The following is a 24,343-nucleotide window of genomic DNA, read 5'->3' as shown; positions in this document are numbered from 1 at the left end:
ATATATTTTTATGAAAAGGAAAAATAATATTATCTTTTCTTTAGTTGCTAAATCATGTCCGACTCTTGCAACCCCATGGACTGTAGCCCCCCAGGCTCCTCTGCCCATGGGATTCTCCAGGCAAGAACACTGGAGTGGGCTGCCATTTCCTTCTCCAGGGGATCTTCCCAACCCAGGAGTCGAACCCGGGTCTCCTGCACTGCAGGCAGATTCTTTACCAACTGAGCTACAAGGGAAAATAATGTTATAGGAAGATAATAATTCCACAAAGAACGGATGCAACTGTCAGAAAATAAATACATTTAATGATCTGTAAAGCCACATTTCCCAATGAACCCAATGTTTGTCGTCTGTACATAAAATACACGTGTGTGCAGGGACACAGCAGCTCGACAAAGCCAAGGACTCGGGCCTGAGGTTTACATGCTGGCTGCACACACACTGCAGGCCTCAGGACCCAAGAAGCTAACACCTAGAGCCTGGGAAAGCAGGTCCTGAGCAGTAGATGTTCAGGACAATAATGCCTGACCCCCCATCCTCGCATCACCAAATCCAAATGCCGAGGTCCAGCCAGGCTGGGCTACAAAATATGCCCACATTTCCTTTAATGTGCAAACACTGGCCGCTGCAAGTCCCCGTGCCCACCTCACAGCGGGCCCGGTCCTGACTCGGGTCTCCTGCACCCCATCGCGGAGGCTGGTCCACATGTGACCATCTGTCATCACGGAGGACACCTGTCAAGGGAGGGGCTCAACCAGGCAGCCGCTGACCCCAGACCCCTCTGGTCAGTCCCGAGAGGGCCTGCGATGGCTCGTTCTCAAAAGGACTGCCCTCATCCTGGCGGTTGCAGATGGCTGTGCCACATCCCCACAGCCCCACGGAAGTGGACATGATGTCCCGCTGGCGACCCGGCCCTGCCCAGGTCTAGGTGCGTCCTTGTGGAGGAGGAGGGGCCTCCTCTTTCCTCAAAGTGCCGCTCAGCCAGGGGACCCCGTGGTACAGCCCTGAGGCCCAGAGCTTTCTACCCAGGCAGTATATTTGATTGCCAGGGCTGCCATACCAAACTCAGCAGTTTGAAAGAGTAGAAGTGTATTTTTTCATGGTTTCAAAGGTTGAAAGGCCAAAATCAAGGTGTCACAAAGGGCGGTGCACCCTCTGGGGACTCAGGGGGATTCCTCACTGACTCTCTCCCAGCTTCTGGCAAGTCCTTGCTTGCAAAGGCATCATCCAGTCTCTGCCACCATCTTCCCCCTGGGTGTGTCCGTGTCTCCCTTTTCTCTTATAGGGACACCAGCCACTGGATCTAGGGGCCCCCACTCCAGTATGCCATCACCCTAAGTTGATTATATCTGCAAACACCTTACTTCCAGATAAGGTCACTTTCACCTAGGAGTCAGGACCCGCACATCTCTTTTAGGGGAGACATGATCCAGTCCACCCCAAAGGCCCTGGAATCCAGCTGAGGGGATACAACATCAGCTTCTCCCTGGACCCAGGAGCATCCCCCTTCTTCTGATCGTCTGGACCTGTTCCCCTCTCTCTGTTCCCTCTCATCACTCTTCCACCCTGCCTCCTGGTTACCCTCAGAGCCTCCTGAGGTCAGAGGGGTCTGCGAGAAGAGAGGGCTCAGCAAAGGGGATACAACATATAGCCCTCTGTGTCAGCACACTGCTGCCTGGGGAACCTTCCCAGCCCTCAGAGCATGTTCATATCCAGAGCCCTATCTCGTCGTGACATGGGGATCACTGACCCCATTGCACAGATGGGGAAACTGAGGCTCAGAGAGGGCCAACAACTTGCTCAATGTCACACAGCAAACGCAGGACACAGCTAGGACTTTGGATGCCAAGTCCAGGGTTGCTGTCGATTGGCTGCTTCTGTGAGGTCACATGGAGGGCCCTCCCCATTCTGGGTCCAGTATAAAGAAGAGGAGCTGATGACCAGAGCAGGACCAATCGGCATCAGTGCTGGAGACAGCAAAGCAGACACTTCTCCCATCACCCCCAGCTTCCCGTGCTCCATGCCCCATGGAAGACACATGGATTAGATGTCACGAGAATGATCTCTTTAGGAGCATAAATATCCCCTCCTGATGGCCTGGCACCCGCCTTTCATCTTGTTATGGCAATCTTTTCCCATTTTTTTTTAGCCTCTGCTCGTCAGAATGTTTCCTACCCTGAATAGAAAATTAAGTGGAGAGTAAATCAGAAGTAAAATGCCAGGGACTTGCCTTCTCGGCGTCTCTTTGCCGGACTGCCTGTTGCGTCTGCTGCTACTGATCGAGTCGTTATTTTAACTGTTGCTTGCTTTTAAGGCCTGTTGATGTATTGGTGGCTTTTTTATATGTGGTGGGTCATTTGTGTGACTGATTTCCTGGCTCTTACCGCCTGCTGAAGGACACCCCTGGAAACAGATCCAGTGACTGAGTTCGCAGGATGCCAACAATTGCAGGGCAGCATTGGCGAGGAGGAGGGCCGTGATTGCACGCTGCCGTCCTCAGCCGTGTGCACCAGCCGGCTGGACGCGGTGGCGCAGCAATAAATGGGAGGGAAATTGATAGAATCCAGGTGTCAGTCTTTGACATTAAATCCTTTCTCACTCGGAAAAGAGTAAATGATGTGGACAAAGGGAAATAGCAACCTGTGGCCAAATGAGCCTCCAAGAAATGGTCTTGCCCTGCCTGTTGGAGTTTCAGCAGCCGTGAGAATCCCTGGGTGGACTTTGCCAGATGACTGTGAAAAAAAAGAGAGAAAGAGAGTCATTGTTCTGCTTCCAGAACTCAAATCGATCAAATAGCCCAGCAATGATGGCTACTTACTCCTCATCACCCCATTGGGACTGGTCGATGGCTGCTGTGTGTTGCTGGCAAGTGATATTCACCGTCAGAGTGGATTTGCCCCAATGCCCATGCTTCCGGGGCGTTTTCCCAGAGGTGTGGACGTGGGGACACATCTGTTCACTCCACAGAATATTCTATTGCTCTGGGTTTGAACAATTCAGCACTCAGAGAAGCCAGCTCTAACCATGATCCCTTTACTTTTCTTTTCCTATTTTTTTCCTCATTTTTCCCCCTTCCTCCTTTTCTTAAAAACACATATTATTTAAGATCCTGAAGGCTTTAAAAACAGCGCAATGCGTTATTATAAACCTATATCACCCAGCTTAAGAAATAAAATGTCACATATGTGTGAAGACCGCCTGTGTCCCCCGCTCCAGCCACATGCTGACTTGTCGCCCTGTAGGTGGCCTCTCCCAACCTGAAGCACCCCACCTCACCCCCACCCCCAGCAGATCTTTTCTCCACAAAAAAAACTCAGAAGGATCATGCCAGATGGGATCATGTCACTTCCCTCTGCAAAAGGCCCTGAGGCTCCTGCACTTTAAGACTGAAATGCCCCTCATTACTTTCATGACCTCATCTTCCTCTACAGTCCCCAATTCCAGCACTAGGGACTCGTTGCCTTCTTCTGTACATCGAGCCTCTAGCCCATGCCATCTTGAGGCCTTTGCCCTTGCTGTTGCCTCTGGCTGGGACAATTCTCCACCCTGGGCATCTCCCCTTCATGGTTTACTCCTACACATCACTCAGTTACTGTTCAGACACCTTCTCCTCAGCCTGGCCTCTCCTCATCCCAACCCCTCCACCGGCTCAAAGACCATCACCATCACTCCCTTTTCACCTTGCTTTCTTGTCATCATTTTCCATGTCATGGACATTATATTTCTCTTGTTCATCTTTTGTCTCCCCACCAGAATACAAGCTCCACAAAGGTGGGGACTTTTGTTCATGCTGTGTTATAACCCCAACACTGAAGATTGTGCCTGGCACAGGATAGGCAATCAGATAGCTGTTGAATCAATGGGTTCCAAATATAGGTACAGAAACTGAGGCTCGATGAGATCACATGCTTGGCCAGTGACCTGCAGCTCCTGAGCTGAGACTGGTCCCTGAGCAGTGATGTGCTGGCTGATGCTGAAACCCTGGCTCCTCCCAGGGATGGGGATGGGGTGGGGGTGGGTGGGAGGAGGTCCTGGTTGCGTGTTGATCTCCATGGTGTAAATACTGATGACTCAGTGGTAAAGAATCCGCCTGCCAATGCAGGAGACACAGGGTTTGAATCCTGGGTCAGGAACATCCCTTGGAGAAGGAAATGGCAACCCACTTCAGTATTCTTGCCTGCAAAATCCCATGGACAGAAGAGCCTGGCAGGTTACAGGCCATGGAGTTGAAAAGAGTCAGACATGACTCAGTGACTGATTACAGGTACTTCAACAGCTGCCGAATTCAAGCTGTACGAAATAACGTGACTGAACGGGGAACTGGGAAGAGATGTGTCCCACAGGCTCTAGAAGGAAACGGGCAAACGCCGACTCCTGCACACCCCTGCCCTCAGCTCTGGCGCTCTTCTATTTCCTAGACTCGGTGTTTAACACAGCAGGGGAAATACTTTCTGCTCCACTTCCCCCTGCCCCAAATCCCGCTTCAAGAAAAGGATCTGAGCTGAGTCATCGGGAGCTCCTGGGCCTCGGCTTCCCCATCTGTGTGATTTCTAAGCACCAGGTCACCCCCAGATCACCTGAAGGGTCCAGGCCTGGCCGTGTGCAGTACCCCTATAGGACACCAGGGGGCAGTCTTTTCCCGTCGAATCCGTCTGCTGCTCTAATTTCCTCTATCAGCACGTGTCTCGAGCGGAACTCAACCTGGGCATTGGGGCCCTTGCCTAGTTCATGAATCAGCAATTGTGCGCGGCTTGGGGCGGATGTCCACATAAAGGACCCATTGTCTGCACGGAGGCTTCTTGTTCCAGGGGTCGCCCAGGGAAATTGGGGGCTGGGGGCCTGGAAAGAAGGTGGAAAGACCCCTGCTGGCCCTCTCCCCTTTCTCCACCCCTGCCATTCCCACTGCTTACTGAGGATGCTGACGGGTGCCACTTCTTACCTGTGACCTGAGCCCTGTCTTGCCCCTTGCAGCCCAGCCCAGCCCAGCCTCCCCTAGAGTTTCCTTCCTCCAGTCTTGGGTTGGGGGGGGGGGGGTGTTCATCAGGTTACTCCATCTATCTCTGCTCTAATTAACCCAACTGGACCTCATGGGTGAGTGTTGGGGTTTTAGCTGGACTTTTGATTTCCTGCCTTCTGCCATCCTCTGCAATGGAGGGAGCAGCCTTGGAGACATATTCTTGGTATGCCCGGGCTTTGGGCCCTCTGTTCATATGGAATCAGAGACTTGGCACCACCCCGTGGCCAAGCTGGACCCTTTGGGGGGCTTATCTCAGCTCTCCTGGCTCACATTAGCCCTGCAGGCCCTCTCTCTATCCCTCTGGCTTCCTGGGTGCTTCCCACCTCAGGGCCTTCACACCTGCTCTTCCCTCTGCCCGAGCCTCTGCCCCCCTCTCCTCCAGCACCTCTATGCTTGGTGTGGTTGACTTGTCCTCACCCTGGATCAAATGTCCATCCTTTCTGGGGCTGCCCTCTCTGGTCAAAAGCTGAAGAAGCTACCCCCACCCCCAGATCAGATCAGATCAGTCACTCAGTCGTGTCCGACTCTTTGCGAACCCAAGAATCGCAGCACGTCAGGCCTCCCTGTCCATCACCAACTCCCAGAGTTCACTCAGACTCATGTCCATCAAGTCAGTGATCCATCCAGCCATCTCATCCTCTGTCGTCCCCTTCTCCTCCTGCCCCCAATCCCTCCCAGCATCACAGTCTTTTCCAATGAGTCAACTCTTCACATGAGGTGGCCAAAGTACTGGAGTTTCAGCTTTAGCATCAGTCCTTCCAAAGAAATCCCAGGGCTGATCTCCTTCAGAATGGACTGGTTGGATCTCCTTGCAGTCCAAGGGATTCTCACGAGTCTTCTCCAACACCACAGTTCAAAAGCATCAATTCTTCGGCGCTCAGCTTTCTTCACAGTCCAACTCTCACATCCATACATGACCACAGGAAAAACCATAGCCTTGACTAGACGGACCTTTGTTGGCAAAGGAATGTCTCTGCTTTTGAATATGCTATCTAGGTTGGTCATAACTTTCCTTCCAAGGAGTAAGCGTCTTTTAATTTCATGGCTGCAGTCACCATCTGTAGTGATTTTGGAGCCCAGAAAAATAAAGTCTGGCACTGTTTCCACTGTTTCCCCATCTATTTCCCATGAAGTGATGGGACCGGATGCCATGATCTTCGTTTTCTCAATGTTGAGCTTTAAGCCAACTTTTTCACTCTCCACTTTCACTTTCATCAAGAGGCTTTTTAGTTCCTCTTCACTTTCTGCCATAAGGGTGGTGTCATCTGCATATCTGAGGTTATTGATATTTCTCCCAGCAATCTTGATTCCAGTTTGTGTTTCTTCCAGTCCAGCATTTCTCATGATGTACTCTGCATATAAGTTAAATAAACAGGGTAACACTATACAGCCTTGATGAACTCCTTTTCCTATTTGGAACCAGTCTGTTGTTCCATGTCCAGTTAGAGTTTTGCCAAGAAAATGCACTGGTCATAACAAACACCCTCTTCCAACAACACAAGAGAAGACTCTATACATGGACATCACCAGATGGTCAACACCGAAATCAGATTGATTATATTCTTTGCAGCCAAAGATGGAAAAGCTCTATACAGTCAGCAAAAACAAGACCAGGAGCTGACTGTGGCTCAGACCATGAACTCCTTATTGCCAAATTCAGACTTAAATTGAAGAAAGTAGGGAAAACCACTAGACCATTCAGGTATGACCTAAATCAAATCCCTTATGATTATACAGTGGAAGTGAGAAATAGATTTAAGGGCCTAGATCTGATAGATAGAGTGCCTGATGAACTATGGAATAAGGTTCATGACATTGTACAGGAGACAGGGATCAAGACCATCCCCATGGAAAAGAAATGCCAAAAAGCAAAATGGCTGTCTGGGGAGGCCTTACAAATAGCTGTGAAAAGAAGAGAAGTGAAAAGCAAAGGAGAAAAGGAAAGATATAAGCATCTGAATGCAGAGTTCCAAAAAATAGCAAGAAGAGATAAGAAAGCCTTCTTCAGTGATTGATGCAAAGAAATAGAGGAAAACAACAGAATGGGAAAGACTAGGGATCTCTTCAAGAAAATCAGAGATACCAAAGGAACATTTCATGCAAAGATGAGCTCGATAAAGGACAGAAATGGTATGGACCTAAGAGAAGCAGAAGATATTAAGAAGAGGTGGCAATAATACACAGAAGAACTGTACAAAAAAGATCTTCATGACCCAGATAATCACGATGGTGTGATCACTGACCTAGAGCCAGACATCCTGGAATGTGAAGTCAAGTGGGACTTAGAAAGCATCACTATGAACAAAGCTAGTGGAGGTGATGGAATTCCAGTTGAGCTATTCCCCCACCCCCAACCAGGTTACTAATCTCTACAGTTGGATGGTTCCCTTCCATTATAACTCTTACCTCCGTTTGTAATTAAGCATTTCCTTGGCTGTTTTCACTGGTCTTGGGGGCCACGAGGATGGAATTTTGTCGGATTTATTCACAGCTCTGTCCTCAGTATCTGCATAGAGTAGTTGCTCAGTGAACACCATAAAGTGAACCAATGGCAGATGCAGGGAGAGTGGTGATGACCCGAGCTAGGTCTGCACGCCCACCCACACCTCCCAGGAGGTCCTAGCCGAGTGGACCGATGGGGCGTGTGGTCCCAGCAACAGCACTTTACCCCAGACCAGACCAGGCCCCCGCAGAGCCGCCTCTCAGGAAGCGGGCTCCAGAGCAGCCCCCATGGGAAAGGGGCTGGGGCGCAGGGAGCAGGCAAGCTCACGGCTTCCCATCCTGCCCTGGGAAGGAGAGGGTCTCCTCCAACCTACAGCTCAGACTCCTGGCATATCCCCAGCCACACACACGCCTCTTCACCCTGCCCCCATGGCTCCATCAGGGGACCCCAGGCTGGGCCTAGAATCCAAGGCTGCATTTGAGTAGAAGCCATTTGTTTTGGCCCGTAAACGTAGGTTTGGCTCCTTAAGGAAGCACAGCAGGGACTTTCCTGGTGGTGCTGGTGGTTGTTGTTGAGGTGCAAAGTCGTGTCTGACTCTGTGTCCCCATGGACTGCAGCACGCCAGGCTTCCCTGTCCTTCACTATTTCCCGGACTTTGCTCAGGCTCATATCCATTGAACCAGTGATGCCATCCAACCATCTCGTCCTGTGTCATCCCCTTCTATTCCTGCCTTCAATCTTTCCCAGCATCAGGGTCTTTTTCAATGAGTCAGGTCTTCATATCAGATGGCCAAAGAACTGGAGCTTCAGCTTCAGCATGAGTCCTTCCTGTGAATATTCAGGGTTGCTTTTCCTTAAGATTGACTGGTTTGATATCCTTACAGTCTAAGGGAGTCTCAAGAGTCTTTTCCAACACCACAGTTCAAAAGCATCAATTCTTTGACACTCAGCCATTTTTATTGTCCAACTCTCATCCAAACATGACTACTGGAAAAACCATAGCTTTGGCTGCACGGACCTTTGTTGGCAAAGTGATGTCTCTGCTTTTTCATCCACTGTCTAGATTCGTCATTGCTTTTCTTCCAAGGAGCAAGCAGCTTTTAATTTCATGGTTGTGGTCACTGTCCACAGTGATTTTGGAGCCCAAGAAAATAGTCTGTCACTGTTTCCATGGTTTCCCCATCTATTTGCCGTGAAGTGATGGGATCGGATGCCATGATTTTCATTTCTGTTAATGTTCCCTGGTGGTACAGTGGATAGGAATCCACCTGCCAACACAGGGGACGTGGGTTCAACCCCTGGTCCTGGAGGATCCCACGTGCCGGGGAGCATCCAAGTGTGTGCCCTGCAACTACTGAAGCCCGTGTGCCCTAGCGCCTGCTCTCCCCAACGAGAAGAGAAGCCCCCACAGCTGGGAAGCAGCCCCTGCTCGCTGCTGTCTCTCTACTAGAGAAAGCCAGCCCTCAGCAACGAAGACCCAGGGTAACCAAAAAAATAAAAAAGACAAATAAATACTTTTTTGAAAAAGAAAGCACAGGAACTTGTCTTGCTCAAAGCATGTCCCCCCCACCCCTCCCCTCTCCATCCACCCCATTTCCCCAACAGATTTCCACCCTTGACGCTGCAGAGGCTGAGCCTGGGCCTCGGCAACCCCGTTACAGGTGGAAGAGCATCCAAGGAGGTAGAGTGAAGCTCAGTCTTGAGCAGCAGCCCGGGATTGGCACAGAAAACAAGTCTGGACCTGAAGAAAGTTAGACTCCAAGCCCCCTGGGTGAGCCTTGTACCCAAACCCAGGCTCAAGAGGTTGCACCGTGGTCTCATGGACGTAACACTGACTTAGAGGCAAACCAAAGGCCCAATTCCAGCAGCGTGACCCTGGGCGAGTCAGTTCGCAGGGCCGGGCCTCTGTCAGCCTCTGATCTGTGAGATGGGAGACAGTAAGACCCGCTTTCCAGGTTGTGGCCTGGGCTCTGCTGAAGACCCAGGACAGGGTCATGCAGGGAACCGGGAAACCAGCTTGGGCAGCAGAATCTGAGCTCTCCCTGGGTGCTGCTCCCCTGGATGGGAAGGTGAATGAAAGACTGCCCGTCTCCCAGACTGTGCCCTGGGCAGGAAACTAGTGGGAACTGTATGTGCCTGATTGGCTTCAGTGCCACCTACAGCCTGTGACGCCCCCAGGGCCACCTGGACCCGAGCCTCTTTCACCATAGAATTGGAAGAATCACTGCATTTCCTTTTTGCAGGGAGTGATGGTCTATTGTGAGCTTCTAGCCCCTTTTGAGGCTGCAGGAGTTGGAAGCAATGGCTGTCTTCTTTTCTGACCCTTTGTTCCTGCCTCCAGGGTCTCTGAGGGTCTCTGCCCTGAAAACCCTTGGAAACATCACTTGTCTCAGCCCCAGGCAAGACCCTGATTGATCCACCAAAGGCAAGAGGGGTGTCGCAGGGCAGGGTTTCTGCCTGCTGAGGTCCCCCCACTCCATGGGATGGGGAGTGAAATCCCCAGAGCACAGACTGGTTAGGACAAACCCAGGTTTAAATCCCAGATGGCACTGGGGAAGTTCTGATACCTTGACTGCGTCCTAGCTTTTATATGGGGACAGAAGGGACTCTACCTTCAGGAAGGGCGTTGGGACTGGCAGTCTATCAGCATCTGACATGGGCACTTGAGATGTCATAGGACACTGTATTTTATGAGCAGAAAAACCGTAGTCCACGAACAGGCGTACAAACGTGACCAGGCTTGTCTTACGCTGTCCTTACGGCAAGAGTCTATAGGGCAAAGGGAAGGTCTCACTTCCCAGGACTGCTTGTCCCACTAAAAAAACAGTGCATTGTTCACTGTGCGACAAGGCTTGATTACTAAAATACTCGATTTGCTCCTGTTTAGTCGTTAGGTCGCGTCCAACTCTTTGTTCCATTTTCTTCTCCAGGGGATGTTCCCAACCCAAGGGTCGAACTTGCGTCTCCTGCATTGGCAGACGGATTCTTTACCACTGTTGTGGCTCAGATGGTAAAGAACTGGCCTGCAATGCAGCAGACCCAGATTCGATCCCTGCGTCGGGAAGATTCCCCTGGAGAAGGAAATGGCAACCAACCACAACATTCTTGCCTGGAGAATCCCGTGAACAGAGGAGCCTGGTGGGCTACAGTCCATGGGGTCGCAAAGAGTCGGACACGACTGAGCGACCAACACTTTACCTTTTCTTTACCAGTCGGCCACTTGGGAAGCCCAAAATATGTGATACTGGTGTTTAAAAATACAGAAATACATATGAAACACCTCTGTGATGAGCTGCGCCCACAAGCAGCCTGGGTGGGCTTGAGGCAGTAGTATGTGGGAGTCCCTGTAAGGGGGACTTAACCCTGAAGCTGACCCGCTTTTCCATGCCCTGCAAGTGCACCCGCAGGTGGGCCCATTGGCTCCAGGCGCCCCTGGTGCCCCGGGGAGGGTGGAGGCTGATTCCGGAGGTTCAGATCACAACACCCCATCAAGGAGGAGGCAGCGAGGGCCTGGCCAGCAGGGCTGTGACCTCAGGTCCCCACCCGTGGATGCAACTATGGCCTCTGCTCACATATAGGTGACTCGGCTCACAGCCCAGCGTCCCTTTCCTTGGAGAGATCTCTTTTCTCCCTACCTGTTGATCGGCAGCCTCTACAGTCCTGTCTCCCTTTAACAGTATCTCTGAGGGACACACACTTGTTTCAAAAATTACAGTTTTTTTCTCTGTTTTTTCTTTTCGTAGTTTGTTCCTCCCTTTGTGATGCAAGTGGCGAGCAGATGCCTTTTAGGGAAGTGGAGGCCACAGGCTGCCGTGCTGGACTGTGGGATGGGCACCCCTCCCCTGCTCTCCTAGGAAGGTTTTGTTGGGGGCTTTCTGGGCTCCCCGAGTGCTGGCAGTCCATGAAGCCAACTGGGAGAGGAGGACAAGGGAGTCCCCGTGCTCTGGGAGCCGACACTTGAGCAGGAGAAACCTTCCCGAGACCCCAGATCATTGTCCTTTGGCCCCTACTCCCATCTCCATCTACTTCCCCCAGCTCCTCCCAGATTCCCCAAAATGCCAAGGTGCTGCTAGGATCAGTGGAGAGCTGCTCTTTTCCAGTCCATGACAGATGAAGGACGCGCCCTCCCAATTTCCTAGTGCATCCGTCTCCCCGCCCCCCACCCCACCCTGTGATACAGGCCAACTGTGTACTCCTGGCTTTCAAGGGCTCCCCTGAACTCCCCCTAGCTGGAGATCAGAGAGGTTTACTGGGGGGGCCAGCAATCACCAGATGCCCCCACCCCGTTCCTGAATAACAGGGTCCGATTGCTCATCCCAAGTTCCTTCATCCCGAGGAGCCCAGCCCAAAGCTCCAGCCTCCATGAGCCCTTGCTGGCCCCACGAGGATGTGGAAGAGACACTGTGGTGAAGGTCATCACCCCAGACGGTCTGCTTCAGGTAGGATTCTCGGTGGCAGTTTGAGACAAACAGCAATCCTAAGGCACTAAGTGGTAGCCCTGAGGTGAATATTGGAGAAGCAAACGGCAGCCCACTCCAGTATTCTTGCCTGGAGAATCCTGTGGACGGAGGAGCCCCGTGGGCTGCTGTCCATAGCATCGCACAGAGTCAGATACGACTGAAGCAACTTAGCGATAAACTGTGGAAAATTCTGAAAGAGATGGGAATACCAGACCACCTGATCTGCCTCCTGAGAAATTTGTATGCAGGTCAGGAAGCAACAGTTAGAACTGGACATGGAACAACAGACTGGTTCCAAATAGGAAAAGAAGTACGTCAAGGCTGTATATTGTCACCCTGCTTATTTAACTTATATGCAGAGTACATCATGAGAAACGCTGGACTGGAAGAAACACAAGCTGGAATCAAGATTGCCAGGAGAAATATCAGTAACCTCAGATATGCAGATGACACCACCCTTATGGCAGAAAGTGAAGAGGAACTAAAAAGCCTCTTGATGAAAGTGAAAGTGGAGAGTGAAAAAGTCGGCTTAAAGCTCAACATTGAGAAAACGAAGATCATGGCATCCGGTCCCATCACTTCATGGGAAATAGATGGGGAAACAGTGGAAACAGTGCCAGACTTTATTTTTTGGGGCTCCAAATCACTGCAGATGGTGACTGCAGCCATGAAATTAAAAGACGCTTACTCCTTGGAAGGAAAGTTATGACCAAGCTAGATAGCATATTCAAAAGCAGAGACATTCCTTTGCCAACAAAGGTCCGTCTAGTCAAGGCTATGGTTTTTCCTGTGGTCATGTATGGATGTGAGAGTTGGACTGTGAAGAAGGCTGAGTGCCGAAGAATTGATGCTTTTGAACTGTGGTGTTGGAGAAGACTCTTGAGAATCCCTTGGACTGCAAGGAGATCCAACCAGTCCATTCTGAAGGAGATCAGCCCTGGGATTTCTTTGGAAGGAATGATGCTAAAGCTGAAACTCCAGTACTTTGGCCACCTCATGTGAAGAGTTGACTCATTGGAAAAGACTGTGATGCTGGGAGGGATTGGGGGCAGGAGGAGAAGGGGACGACAGAGGATGAGATGGCTGGATGGCATCACTGACTCGATGGACGTGAGTCTGGGTGAACTCCAGGAGTTGGTGATGGACAGGGAGGTCTGGCGTGCTGTGATTCATAGGGTCGCAAAGAGTCGGACACGACTGAGCGACTGAACTGAACTGAAACAGCAGCCCACTCCAGTATTCTTGCCTGGAGAATCCTGTGAACGGTGGAGCCCCGTGGGCTGCTGTCCACAGCGTCGCACAGAGTCGGATACGACTGAAGCAACTTAGCACGCATGTATGCATGGGAGAAGGAAATGGCAACCCACTCCAGTATTCTTGCCTGGAGAATCCCAGGGACAGAGGAGCCTGGTGGGCTGCCTTCTGTGGGGTCACACAGAGTCGGACACAACTGAAGCGACTTAGCAGCAAGGTGAATATGGGGGTGGTGCGGCTGGGAGTCCTTTGTTGAGAGCAGACTGGCCTCTGAGATGGCCAGGACCACACCCACAGGAGGTGAAGTCGCTCGGATGGAGGTGCTGGCGGTATGGGGTGTGGCCAGGCAAACACGAATACCAGAGTCCACGGATGCCCAGCGGGCCTGGGAGCTCGGTTTCCCCCCAGATGCCCAGGTCTCGATCTCTCGGGAAGGCAGCCTGGAAGGGTGCAGCCCAGACACCCGAGACATAGCCGGCTGGGGAGTGTCAAGTGCGGGGCAAACACCTGCGCAGGTGAGGCCGGGAAGCCACGCCCACTACGCCTGGATAACGGCGCTCCAGTGAGCCTGGGAAACCTAACTCCGCTCGCCTCTGTGGGAATGCAGGTCCCGAGCCCACACAACAGAGGGGGATTGTTGTAGGGCAGAGAGCGGGACATGCCCTGGGCCTGTTTACAAGGTGGCTTCCCGGGGTCCTCGCGCCGTTCCCCATGTACTGGGGATCGTAGGGTCTAAAGGACCAGCCAGGGTCAGGTTGCCCCCAGCAGCTCTGCTGTCCCGGGTGAGCCGGTGGTGTGACTACACTGTAAATCTCTCCAGCCACAAAGACAAAACGACTCTTCTCCCTTTACTTTCTCCTTCCTCAAAGAAGCCTCTTTAAGGGTGGGGCTTATCAGCCGTGTCTTTGAACCTGGAACCAGCCCAGACCTGAGTCACTTCCCTCCTCTGCTTCCAAACCTTCTGGAACCTGAAGCGCAGTTCACCCACCCAGGCCCAGGGCAAGCCCCAGGCCAGCCCTGCCTCCTCTCAGCTTCCTTTCTCCCCGCCTCCCCACTTTGCTCTGTACACCCAGCAGCGTGGATCAAGTGCCTTTTGCAAGGTCTCTTTTCTTGGTCCCCGATCCCAGCCCCATTGGGCAGTCCAGTGAAGCAGAACAGAACAAGGCAGCTGGACAGCCAGCAGTGAAGATGGCGGTTTCATCACTGACTTTTGGGGAAAAAAAAACCATGGTGCCACTTGCCAGGGAGGAATTGAAGTCAGTGTTAGCTGGGTGGTGGGAATTGTGCAAGGTGGAGTGGGATGAAGGCACAGAGCCATCACCCTCTTCCCCTGTCACCCTCCTCCCCACACCCCTCCTCCCCCATAACTCTCCCACTCCTCCTCCCAGCCCCTCCTCCTTCCCCATCACCCTCCCCTTCCCCAGCCAGGTGTCTTACATGGGGAGAGAGAATTACACCCCTGAGTGAAGCACTCCAGATTCAAGATTCAGGGTTTGCAGGAGGAACACATTGATCCCCAGGAGGAACACTGAGGGCGTGAGCCGCCGCCTGGAGGAAACAGCCTGTGTGCTCCGACTCTGGTCCAAACCCGTTTCTATACTTTCTGACTGAGCATCCCTGGGCAAATCACATACCTTCCCAAGTCCAGTTTCCTACGCTGCAAAATGAAGAATGGCTCAAAGCCTCTGTCTCCAGGAACTGCTGGGAGGATCCACCATGAACAGCTTGCACCTTATGTTAGTACCTGGCCCTTAATTTGTTGTTTTTGGTCAGTTGCTAAGTCATGCCCAGCTCTGCAACCCCATGGACTGCAGCATGCCAGGCTTCTCTGTCCTTCACTATCTCCCGGAGTTTGCTCAGATTCATGTCCATTGACTCAGTGATGCCATCCAACCATCTCATCCTCTGCCACCCCCTTCTCCTCCTGCCCTCAAGCTTTCCCAGCCTCAGGGTCTTTTCCAACGAGTCAGCTCTTCACATCAGGTGGCCAAAGCATTAGAGCTTCAGCTTCAGTATGAGTCCTTCCAATGAAGATTCAGGGTTGATTTCCTATAGAAGTGACTGGTTTGATCTCCTTGCACCCAAGGGACTCTCAAGAGTCCTCTCCAGCACAATTCAAAGGCTCTTGTTTAGTGTTCAACAAACGTCAGATGCTGTCTTTATCATTTTTACTCTCTTTTAAATTTTGTTCAAAATAACTGAGTGATGTGGAACAGTTCAGGCATAAATCCAGATGTGACTTGCCAGTTCTGCATGTGCCCTGGGTGCCATGCTTATTTTATTAAAAAATCGTTGACTTAACATCAATCAGAGACGCAGAACAGTGGGTTGAAACTCACATCCTGAAATCCCACGGACTTCACATCCCGGAGCCACTGTTCCCAGCTCTGCGATCAAGGGCAGGTTTGCTTTGTCTGTTTCGTTCCCATGGTATCCCCAGTGCCTAGGACAGCGCCTGACATATGTAGGTGTTCAATACATCTTTACTGGTTGAATTTAAGTTACCTAGCATTGCTGAGTCTCAATTTCTGCATCTGCAAAGAGAGATGCTAATAGAACCTGCCTCAAAGTGCTGTTGTGAAGATTAAATAAGATGACCCAGGAAGAGTGCATGGCACGTGGCCTAGAAAAATCCACCTGCCAGGGCATCAGTGTTGTCAAAGTGTTAGTTGCTCAGTTGTGTCCGACTCTTTGCAACCCTATAGACTGTAGCCCGCCACTCTTCTCTGTCCATGGGATTCTCCAGGCAAGAACACTGGAATGGGTTGCCATTTCCTTCTCCAAAGGAATCTTCTCAACTCAGGGATTGAACCCAGGTCATCCACATGGCCGGAAGGATTCTTTACCCCTCAAGCCACCAGTCAGCTCATAACCAAAGGATAGTTCACGAGGGATACAAATGTGGCTCTCAGGTAATCAGAATATTCAATTAAGCAGAGCAGCCTCACTTATTTTGAGTTTGCTGCCTTTTGACAAAGCACAGGAATTTTATTCCTTGGTCTAAACCTCTGGAAATCTATTTGTTAAAACAGAATCCAGTGGGTCTTGGCAAAAACCTACAAACACATTGATGAAAATGCAGAGGTAACTGGATAAATTTGGGGCTCGGGCTTGAGGACGCAGCCTGATGCCCTGGGCAGTTCTTGCTTCAGGGGATCCCGGTGCTCCACAGGCCGGTGTGGCTGAGACTTTCATTCTCATAAAAGATAGTTTAGGAAAAGCAAGCAGGTCTAGAGCTGCTCTCCACCAATACTGAAATTGCCCTCGGAAACTTTCCACGGGCTGCTAAGCAGAGTGATAGAAAGAAAATTGAGGGTTTATATGTTTTTTAAATAAAGGGATTCTAATTCCAATAAAAAATAATGCCCTTCCATGGCCAATTGCCATCTCCACGGCTTTCTTCTTCCCTTTTTAATAAAAATTTTTATTGTGCACATTAGGTTAACCAGACCTAAGCACAGCCTTTCCTGAGTCACTCAGGGGGAACCGCTCCAACTCCTGCCTGGGTTTTGAATCAGGACAGCTGGGTGGGGGGCGGGGGGGGGATGGAGAGAGTTCGTGCTCTCCAGAGAGTGACTTGGGCTGCAATTCTGATCAGAGCCTGGAGGAGGGGTGGGTTTGTCCCCTTGAAGGAACTAAAGGTTTCCTTCATACCTTTAAAGTGAAAGGATGCTGGTTTTAATTGTACAGAGGCCATTACATGCACCGCCCTCTGGTCTCGGATTGGAGTCCCCAGATTCGGAGCTGGGGCAAGCTTGGGATGTGGAATGGGGCTCTGTGGAAGTATTTTCCATGAGATTGCTCCACTTTTTGTCTGTTTGACCCCAGGCAAATTCATTAGCATCTCTGCAATGCAGTTTCGGGCTTCCCAGGTTGCACTCGAGGTAAAGAACTCACCTGCCAATGCAGGAGACATAAGAGACTGGGGTTCAATCCCTAGGTCAGGAATATCCCCCAGAGGAGGGAATGGGAACCCACTCCAGTATTCTTGCCTGGAGAATCCCATGGACAGATGAGCCTGGCGGGCTACAGTCCATAGCGTTGCAAAGAGTCGGACATGACTGAAGTGACTTGGCATGCACGCACGCAATGCTGTTTCATCATACGTCAAATACAGAGAGGTTGTACCCACCTCAGAGTGTGGTACAGAGAAAAGGGGCGGCAGAGGATGAGATGGCTAGACACCATCACCGACTCAATGGACATGGATCTGAGCAAACTCCCGGAGACAGTGGAGGGCGGAGGAGCCTGGCGTGCTGCAGTCCATGGGGTCGCAAATAGTCGGACGTGACTTAGCAACTAAACAACGACAAAGTGTGGTTGGGAAGACGAGAAGACAGAGCGTGTGTTAAGTCCACGGCACAGGGCTGGACAAAGCTGATGCTGAGTGTATGGTGGTTATAAGACTATGATGATGATAATGATGAAGATGATGCAAGTTCCATGGTTTTCCATCCCCCAAACCAGTATTAAGTGTTGGACGAAGGTAGTTAAGTTCACAAGGTGTATCAGTTAGCAATTGCTATGTAACAACCAAACTCCTCCCAAACAGTGACTGAAAACAACAATCATTCCTTATATATACCTTAGGAACTAAGGCTGGGGGTTGGCGGATCTCAGCTGAGCCCCGCTATTTTGGGTTGCGTTTGGACATGAATCTGAGAGTCCTGAGCTGCTGAGTGATCTGGGCTGGCCTCCTTCCTCCCCTACCCTCTTGAGAACTAGGCTCAGAATCCATAGGCCTTCACATCTGTCACAGGCTACTGGCCAAACAGTCACGAGGCCAGTCCACATGCTAGAGGGAGGGAAATAGGTACTATTTTCCAGCGGGAGAAATTCCGGAGTCACAGAGCAACAAGCGTGGGCACTGAAAGATGGGAAGAATTCAGGCCAACCTTGCAGCCTGTCTATCCCAGTGGGTTTTCAGGCCTCAGTAAAATGGACAGGGATATCCTGGGAAACCTTGACCTCTCAAGAATCGATCATGAAGGGATCACACAAAAGGCCTGTCTGATATTAGCCTCTGTTGAGGCCTTTCATGGGGCTCGTGGGTGTCACTGGGGCCACAGGACTCCAGTCTCACAGCCCATCATCTGGGACAGGAGGTATAACAGTGGCTCGTCCAGAAAGCTGGGTGCAGACCAAGGAGACTCAGCCTCCCCCACACCCCCCCCCCCCACCTATAGCCTTCAGCCAGCATCTTTCCTGTTCCGCTGAGGGTGTAGCAAAGGGCAGGGATAGAGCCAGCAGCCCCCAAGGACAGGGCCTCCTTGCTGCTCTCTGCACAGGCCAAGCTTGTGTCCACCGCAGGCCCTTTCCCCTGCCGGACACACTCACCCCTGTACCTTCTGTCTCTGCTCAAACATCACTGCTCAGTGGAGAAGGCTTGTCTAACCCCAGTCCCCCGTCACCTAGACCACCCTCCCCCACAATCTGCTTGTTAGTGTCATTCATGGTATTTGTCACTCAGAAGTCACGTGTTTGTAGCCTATTGTCTGTTCTCCTTCTAGAACATAAGCCTATGGAAGGTAGGGTCTTCATCTTATTCCCAACTGCTACCATGATGCCTGCATACATGAGGTCAGGGGCTTGACAGATGAGTCTTGTAAGGTCCAAACGTATCAGCTTATCTAATATGATCTTTTGTGCAGAGACAGTCAGAGACCCATTTGACAGATGGTGATAGCAAGGCTCAAAGAAACAAATCAACTTGCATGGAACCCTGAGACTGGAATATGGTCCCCTGGCCTCACTTCCTTCCCAGGGCTTTCCACCTACGTGAGCAGGGCCAGGGAACAGCTTCAGCCACACCTGCCCTCTGTATAAAACCAGGTGTATTCCCAGGACTGCACACCCCAGACACCAGAAGACTTTGGGCGGAAGTTGTTTCAAGACCCAGAAAATCAGGATGAGAGCAAGTAGCCATGGACAATACACTGGACACCCCCAGTGAGGGTATTATATGGGGATGGATGCGATCACGGGGGGCCAGTGAAGAAGACCCAGACTATGGTGCGACACTCAATACCGGCCATAAATCACACACTTTATCTTACAGGCATTTCCATTTTCACAAATTCTGAAACTAAAACACAACTTCTCTCTTACTTGAGCAGATGTTAATTTGCAATGCAGAAGCCTCCGTTTGTCGATGACTTTCCATTATCCTTATAATTGCCCCCACATACAGTGCTCGATAAAGTTATAAACCTGTCCTCTGGGAACACCAAGTCAATAACAGGGTTATTGATTAGGTGGTGAAATGGTCTCTGTGCTCTGAAGTCAAGCGGCCTACTTGGCTGTCCATGAGCAGGAGTCGCTGGTAGTCACAGAGATGGAGCCACTGGGGGCTTCTGTGTCATGCCTGGGGTCTCCTTGGATCTATAGGCAGGGCTGGGGAGGGCAGCAATTCTTGGAGACCAGGTTTGTTTTTTTTGTTTTTTTTTTTTTTTGCTAAACCTGAGCTGGGAAGAAAATACAGATACCAGTGGGGCTTTTTATGTCTGTGGGGCTCTGAAAAGGGCATCAGGCTATTGTGCCCTGGGCCCCTGTTGCAGTTCAGGTTTGGCAAAGACAGAATAAACTGGGTTGTAATCCCCTTTTTTAAGCCTGGGTTGAAATCCACTTTGCAGCTGCAAGACCTTGGGCAAGTCACTTCTACTCTCTAAGCCTGGGACTCCTGGTAGGTTAAAACAGAGGAGATCTTAACACCTCTGGCCACCTCCCAAGGGGCTGGGAGGATTAAATGAAACAAATCAAGCACCAGTTGTTGCCACTGGCTTTTTGAAACTCTGAATTTTCCAGATTACAGCTTTGTGCTGTCTTCCTGCTGGGTGAAAGAGGTGAGTAACTGGCATGGTAACTGACATTTCCTGGGCACTCTCCACTGTGCCAGCCCTGTGTGAGGCACCAAGGACTCTGAGCTGAACAGGATGCAGTTCCTGCCCTCCAGGGGCTCCCAGCCCCCCGGGGTCACAGGCATGGAGCCACCATGCCCATGAAGCATGCTCAATGGGCAGGTAAGCCAGGATCCCTGAATCTCAGGAGGTTGGAACAGCTGGGATCTTAGGGCTTCCAGACAGGAATAACTCGAGGGTTGAGTTAAATTATCATAATTAAAACCTCCCTCTTAATAAATGATAGAACGGAGTCTCTGAGAGGTTAGGTTACATGGCAAGGGAAGGAAGGAGCGGGGCTTTGAGCCAGGGTGACCCACAATCCTGGTGTGCCTGGGGCTGTGAGTGTCAAACCCAGGTAAGGCACAAGAAAACCAGGACAGGTTGGCCACTCTTCTTGGAACTGTACCCAAAGGTGTAGTCTCATTACCACGCCCCTCACCTGATGCACAGAAGTGGACTCTCTGCAGAGCTGGAAGCCCTGCTCTCCTTGTTGGAGGTTCAAGGCTGATCGTGGGGTCTCTATTTTTTATTGTTGCTCCAAGGCCTGCTGTAAAGATGGCCAACACATCCTGGGAGATCCTTCCCATATATTAGCTCAGCCTTTCTTGTCAGGGCTGGGTGAGGGCAGGGATGCAGAGAGCATAGGCAGCAATTATGGGAAAAGACGGGGGCAGGGGGCGCGGATCGTAACTTGATCAAAGTCAGAGCTGGGATGGGGCAGAATGGGGACACCAAGTTCCCACTCTCACCCATTCATCCTGCTTCTCGGTCTCTGAGGATCACTTCCGGTGAGCAGCACAGGAAACACAAACTTCTTTTTGGGGGTGGGTGTGGGGCTGACCTTCTGGGTTCCCTTGAGTGGCTGGCTCAGCACTTGATGGGCTCGTTAGGGAGCCAATGAGATTGAGAGTGGGCGTGTCCCTCAGAGCATTGGAAGAACGGCAGCTAAGGAGCTAAGCGGAAGTGAGTCAGCTCCACGCGTGTGATGTGAGCCAGGCTTGCTCCAGACCCTTCCACAGCTTGACTCACTTTTATGATTGGAACCTTGCTCAGGCAACGGCCAGATATTGTGGAAGTCATTACACAGAAGTGTGTTCGATGACAGTTATTTCCAGGTGTCCTTGGAATCCTCCTTACAGCAAGTGGGCCCACAAGAGGGCCATTGTCTATGAGGAAGGCACTTGAAGATGTGGGCAGAAAGAAAGAGGGAAAAGGCACCGTCCTGCTTTTCAGGGCTCTTCTCTGCTCCTGTGAAGCAGAAATTACCTCTAGACTCAGAATCACAGGCATTCTAGAAGAATGGGACCCTTGACCCCACCACCACTTAACAGGAGAAGACATTAGAATCCTGCCTTGCCGCTTCGGTTCCCTGGACACCTCCCCAAGCCATGATGTTAAGGGGCAAAGGATTTGAAAGTGCATGACATTCCCAGTTTCCATCACTCTCAGTAAGAAGCCCTGCTTCCTGGGACTTTCCTGGTGGTCCAGTGGTTACGATTGCGCTTTCCAACACAGGAGGTGTGGGTTCAGTCCCTGATTGGGGAGCAAATAGCCTGCATGCCTTGTGGCCAAAAAACCAAAACATAAAATAGAAGCAATATTGTGACAAATTCAATAAACACTTTAAAATTATCCACATCCAAAAATATCCTTTAAAAAATGATCATGCCCTTAGTGGCTTAGTCAAGTCTGACTCTTTGTGACCCCATGGGCTGTAGCCCATCAGGCTCCTCTGTCCAAGGGGGTTTTCCAGGCAAAAATACTGGAGTGGGCTGCCATGCCCTCCTCCAGGGGATCTTCCCAACCCAGGGATCGAACCCAGGTCTCCCACATTGCAGGTGAATTCTTTACTAACTGAGTTACCAGGGAAGCCCGAAAAAAATGGTTAAGATAGTAAATTAAAAAATTTTAAAGTACTGGTTCCTATTGCTAAAGCCTCTTAGGGGGATCCAGCATTTATAGTCCTAGAGCGTAGGCTGCAGGCAAACTGGAAGGAATCAGCCTCCCCAGGAGGGTTTACTGAGCACAGATTTCTGGACTCAATTCTGATTTAGTAGGTCTGGGTGGAGCCCAAGTTCCCAGATGATGCAGGCATGACTGACCTTGAACACACTTTGACAATCACTGATCTAGTCCGTCCATGACAAATTACGTCCTCCTTCAGGCCTTCCTTACTTGGCTGTAAAATGGGGTTCATGCTGAGTTGGCAAGAGCACAAGCAAGGCTGTTCGCGATAACAAAGGGAAAGGCGACCTTCTCATGTCTGGCTATTGGTAGAGTCTCAGTCTTCACAGGGCTTCACTTGTGACTCAGCTGATAAAGGGTCCGCCTGCCATGCGGGAGACCTGGGTTCGATCCCTGGCTTGGGAAGATCCCCTGGAGAAGGGAAAGGCTACCCACTTCTGTATTCTGGCCTGGAGAATTCCACGGACTGTAGAGTCCATGGGGTCGCAAAGAGTCAGACACGACTTGAGTGACTTGCACTTTCACTTTTTCAGCCTTCATAAAGGCCCCTCCTTCCTGCAAGAGTTGCTTCTCACAATCAAGTCGTAAAGCAGGTAAAATATCTTCTTTGCCCAACACTCCACGTCAGTGGATGGAGAATTACGGAAAGCCCCCAAGCCCTGGGCTCATCCTCATACAAAGAAGACTGGGATCCTGGTCAAAAAAGGCAGGAGAATTCCCAAGAGGCAGAAGACGCTAGATGGACCTACTGAATCTCCTTCGTCAGAGTCAGTTCTGGTAGACGCTGACAGGAACTGCTCTCAGCAACACCATCTTCCATCACGGACAATGCAGGGTTAAATCTCACTCCCTCCAGCTCCCAGCTTTGCTCCTCTCTGCTTCCCTCTGTCCTGCTCACCCCCAGCCCCACTCACTGCCGCTTCCTCTCCCGGTGCAAGTTTAATAAGCTAATATCGAAACCATCTAGGCCCGGAGCTTTCAAAGATTTAGGACTTTTAAATGTGAAGCCCCTCATTATATCTGACTCTTTTCAATAAAAAAAAGACCTGATAAGCCATTGATATGACACCCGTTATCAGTGGGATTTGTTTGACGTCGATTTGAAACGTGCACTGCTTGCTTTTGGGGATGGAAAACGCTTTAATGAAATCAAACACTTAGAACCATACGGTGCCTAGTAGATCACTTTTCAAGTAGGAACATTAAAATAGAGGGGAACCCTGTTTGGGGGTTTGTAAAAATAAAGCACTATTGTACAGTATGGCAGAGAGCAGGGGCGGCATGCACAATTGACTTCCTTCCTATTAATCAACTACAATGTTTACCTTCTTATTCCAACCATTTCCAAACCATTAAAACTAAGAGGATTAGCATCGCCTTTCTGCCAAGGTGTACTTTTATTTCAGCAAATACCACTTTCGCTCTAGGGGGAGATTAAAGGCATGAAAAAAATGGTCTCTTTATCGGCCATCCTGTGTCACACAGGTTTAAAAAAAATCAAAATGATCTGGTTTGAAAGAATACAGTGTTCTTGTCCAGGAAAAGCTGATCGCAAGAAGAGTTAAATTTCAGGACAGACAACATAAATTGTGAAGAATAATCCAGTGTCAAGACTGAGTATTTCTTGACATGTAAATAGTGCTGACGGAGGGGTCATTTAGGAAGCAGAGGAGAAGCGATCACCTTCACTTTGATTAGGCTTAGAGCTTCCAAAGGTCTGTCAGCCTAGAGTCTGAATATGATGACATGTGCTGATGTGGCTTCTCCTTTTTACATAATTCCTGAGGCTTTGAAAAATGAAATGCTTTCCACCTTCTTTCTTTTAGAAATGTGTGGATTTCGTTAAAGTCAACTTCCAAAAATCACCCTTTCACTACCCCCTTATCAAAAGAGGTGAGATGAATTGGGAGATTGGGCTTGACACATATACACTACTCTGATAAAACAGATGACTAGTGAGAACCTACTGTATAGCTCAGGGAAGCCCACTTAGTGTTCTGTGGTGACCTAAAGCTAAAGGAAATCCAAAACGGAAGGGATATATGTGTACTTACAACTGATTCACTTTGCTGTACAGAAGAAAATACAACATTGTAAAGCAACTATACTCCAATAAAAAAAAAAACTTAAAAGTTCATTAAAAAAAAAGTTAGTATTGCGCTTCCCTGATGATCTAGTAGTTAAGAATCTGCCTACCAGTACAGGGAACACAGGTTTGATCCTTGGTTCAGGAAGATCCCACAGGCCGCGGAGCAACTAAGCCTGTGCACCATAACCACAGAATCCCACGCACTCTAGAGCCCGC

Source organism: Bubalus bubalis, chromosome 23, assembly GCF_019923935.1.
Source record: "Bubalus bubalis isolate 160015118507 breed Murrah chromosome 23, NDDB_SH_1, whole genome shotgun sequence".
NCBI lineage: Eukaryota > Metazoa > Chordata > Mammalia > Artiodactyla > Bovidae > Bubalus > Bubalus bubalis.
Note: the sequence above shows the minus strand (reverse complement) of the source record.